This window comes from Dipodomys merriami, unplaced genomic scaffold (assembly GCF_024711535.1).
Source record: "Dipodomys merriami isolate MVZ:Mamm:240054 unplaced genomic scaffold, mDipMer1.0.p SCAF_5, whole genome shotgun sequence".
NCBI lineage: Eukaryota > Metazoa > Chordata > Mammalia > Rodentia > Heteromyidae > Dipodomys > Dipodomys merriami.
Genome location: NW_027206068.1, coordinates 33,573,469 through 33,577,423, shown reverse-complemented (window position 1 = coordinate 33,577,423; position 3,955 = coordinate 33,573,469). Strand labels below are relative to the sequence as shown.

At 37.2% G+C, this 3,955-nt stretch overlaps 1 pseudogene; it reads left to right on the top strand.

The window, feature by feature from the left end:
• Positions 1 to 514: 514 nt before the first annotated feature.
• LOC138810083 (small nuclear ribonucleoprotein F pseudogene) lies at positions 515 to 772 on the top strand (annotated as a pseudogene).
• Positions 773 to 3,955: the final 3,183 nt, after the last annotated feature.

Sequence of the window (3,955 nt, the reverse complement as noted above, 5' to 3'; positions counted from 1 at the left end):
ATAATGCATATTTTATTATTTTTCCAGACTCCATGAAACTATTAAGGAAGAAAGTTCACCCATCTGAGAAGTAACAGCTTGAAGATTCAAGACAACATGTAGTTTTATATCAGTACCTATGCTTTTAATCATTTCATTTTAAATGCCTCTATTCCTGGACTCAACCCTAAATATTCATGATTTACTATATATTTAGGAGCAGTGATATTTTATTTAGAGTTTCAATTATATTTGTAGAAGTGATTGCTCTACACTATATATACTATATTTTGGCATTTGAGTATTAAAATGATGATAGCTTCATAAACCAAATTGAAATGTTATTCTTCTTTGTCTAGATTCTGTACGAACTTATAAGGTGAAGATCATATATTCTTATAAAATATGAAATAACTTATCTTGAAAGTATGAAGTTAAACCATCTGGGGCCATTTCCTCTTCGCTCACGGGTTCATGCTCACAGCAGCAGCTCTGGTCCAAGGCAGGGAGCCTGCGGTATCCACCCATATTCTCTATGAGTTTACCTCTCAATCCCAAACCTTTCCTCAATGGACTAACAGGAAAGCCAGTGATGGTGAAACTTAAGTGGGGGATGGAATACAAATGCTACCTGGTATCTGTAGATGGCTATATGAATATGCAGCTTGCAAATACAGAAGAATACGTAGATGGGGCATTGTCTGGGCATCTGGATGAAGTTTTAATGAGATGTAACAATGTCCTTTATATCAGAGTTGTTGAAGAAGAAGAAGATGGGGAAATGAGAGAATAGCCACTTGTGGGATCTTTTATATATACATATATAAATATATTTCTAGACAATAAAAATTTGTCAGTCTGAAAAAAAAATCTGACTTCATAACTATTTTGAGAATATTTTGAGCCTCTCCTGTATACATATATCTTTAAAATAATCATGATTTTACAGACAAGGAAGATTTTTTCGTCTTTTGTTGTTGTTGCTTTGTTTTGTTTTGTTTTGTCTGTCATGGGGCTTGAACTCTGGGTCTGGGTGCTGTCCCTGAATTCTTCAGCTCAAGGCTAGCACTCTACACTTGAGCCACAGCACCACTTCCAGTTTTCTGGTGGTTTATTGGAGATAAGGGTCTCATAGACTTTCCTGCCTGGGCTGGCTTTGTACTGCAATCCACAGATCTCAGCCTCCTGAGTAGCTAGGAGCCTCCTGAGTAGCTAGGACTATAGGTGTAAGCCACCAGTACCCAGCTAAGGAAAAAATAATTAAGGAAGATTTGGAAGCTAGTTTGCCATCTAATACTTTATGTTGTAATTCCAATAAACAAGTAGTTTTCCTATATAACTACAATACAACCATCAAAATCAGAGCTTAAAAATGTCTTTTTCATCTTATTTTCATATATCATTAAATTTCCTTTCTTTCATGTTTCTTTCTTCCCTATTCCTTCCTTCCTTCCTTCCCTCCCTCCTTCCCTCCCTTCCTCCCTCCCTCCCCCCTTCCTTCCTTCTTTCCTTCCTTTTTTCTTTTTCTTTTATTTTCATTCATTTTTTTGCCAGTGCTGGGCTTACATCATTTCCCTGATCTTTGTGCTCAAAATGAGCGCTTTAGGACTGGGAAGGTAGCTCAGTGGTAGAGTGCTTCCCTTGCATGCATGAGGCACTGGGTTCAATTCCTCAGCACCACACAAACAGAAAAAGCCAGACGTGGTGCTGTGGCTCAAGTGTTAGAGTTCTAGCCTTGAGCTGTTCTAGCCTTGAGCTGAAGAGCTGAGGGACAGTGTCCAGGCCCAGAGTTCAGGCCCCATGACTGACAAAAAAAAAAAAAAAAGGAAAAAAAAGAGCACTGTACCAGTTGAGCCACAGCTCTACTTTCAGCTTTGGGTGGTTGATTGACTATAAAAGGCTCATCAACTTTCCCTGATCAGGATGGCTTCAAACCATGATCATCATATCTCAGCCTCCTGAGTAGTTACAATTATAGTGTGAACCACCATTGTTTGGCTCAAATATCATTTTTTATAAAGACTTTCTGCTACATGATTTAGTTTATAATTAGTAGCTTTACTTCTCATAGTCTGGCTCTCTTAGTTTTTCCTTGACAGTGAATATGGCATTGCTGAAGTTGAAATTATTTTGTTGAATTTCTCTCTATATCTGGCATATCATTGGCACTAATATTTTAGAAATGTTGGCTTCTTCCTCTTTCTATCCTTCAGGTGACAATTTCAATTTTTCCCATAACTACAGATGATTCACTTTGACTATATGATTAAAAAGTCTCTGACATGACTGTCCATTGTGAAGTTATTCTATTTTTGTGGTGCTGAGGATATCTCTTTTCTTTCTGTAATTAGAATATGTTTTGTGTGGAGCTTTTAAGTTTGAAGCTGTTAGAATATCCTAACCCATATTATATGTTCACTCGTTTGAATAAACAAATGAATTCGTTTGAATTCACTTCTAGGTAGTTTTGTGTTATTTACTTTGACATAGATTCATGGCTTCCCATTCTATTTCATGAGGTATGGTCTATTCTGATCACTATTATCTAATTCATGCTTTCCGTGATATGACCAGTGGGAACCATTGGTCACAGGAGCTCTTATATTCTTTTGTTACATGCTCTTCATGCCTTGAGAACAGAACCATACTATGTATATGTATGTGGCCACACGCATGCGTGCACAATTTACACGATTTATTGCTTTAAATATCCATGAATTGGAAACTTGTAGTTCAGACTAATAGTACAGCCAGTTCCAATTCAACATCACATGATTAATTGTAATTTTCTTCCTTTCTACATCTGTATTTCCTTTTGATGAGTAGAATAAGTGGAGGTGAGGTAAATGGACAAAGAGAGGAAGTAGGGAAGAATGCAGTCATAAAACTCCATGTATTTTCTACAAAATTAAGAAAATTGAGGCAAGGGGGAGGCATAGGAGGGATACGGGGGAATGTTGAAAGGATGACATTGATGGAACATACGCTATATGCATAAACTGCTTTGGGGAACTCCAAACTGCTTTTGGCAACTCCTTTATACAATTACTTAAGGAGAATAAAATATATTTAAAATTAATAATAATAATTCATCCTTTTTGATGCATAATAAGTCATGGTATCTGTTTACAAAAATGTAGCTATGTTTTTGTGAGCATTTGCATAATACCTAGATTTTGGCTATCACACCGCTGCTGAGATCTGAAGTCAGTGTAAAATGTCTGCACTCACTACCCTTAATCAAAACTGTGCTCTTTAACTCCAGGTTGTTCCTGGACTGGTTCTCTTTGAACTGTTCCTCCCTGGGCAGTATGCTGTGACAATAGTAGGGTTTATGCATCTTCCTGTTGAGAAGTAATTCTCCATAGCATTTCTACATGTCTGATGAGACTTTTTTGTCCTGGACTGTCTTTTCAAGGATGCTTACACAATAGGCAGAAACAAAGAGATACTGTTTCCTTCTGGGATCAAATGTAATCTTGCTTCCTGATCAGAATCATAAGTATAACTTTCTTCATCCAGCAAAAATGTTGGCTAACCTTGCAAGTAGTTCACTAAGATTAAGAAGCTTAGTCTGAGCTTGGGGTAGCTGTCCTGAAATGTACATTTATTGTCTAGAAAGGCAACCACTTGGCCATGTGAAAGTAAGGGTTGAAAATTGGACACCAGTCTACTATTGCTGTAAGTATCTAAGTCCATTTTGGCTCATTGACTCCTTTCTGGCACAATGTATGGAAATGTGACAAATCAAGCTAGCAGCTGTGCTATGCTCTTGCTTAGGAACCATTTTGCCACAAGACCTCCTCTCTCTCAGGTGTCCCCATTCTATGCTTCCTGATGTTGAATGTGAGCATATCATTGCTGAATAAAATTTGCATTGATTGTATTGTTTCAGATGAAGTAATAAATCCTGTCCTTATTACTCTATCCAGAGCCAGAAGTCTTCTATACAGAGGTTTTCACATAAAAACTAATG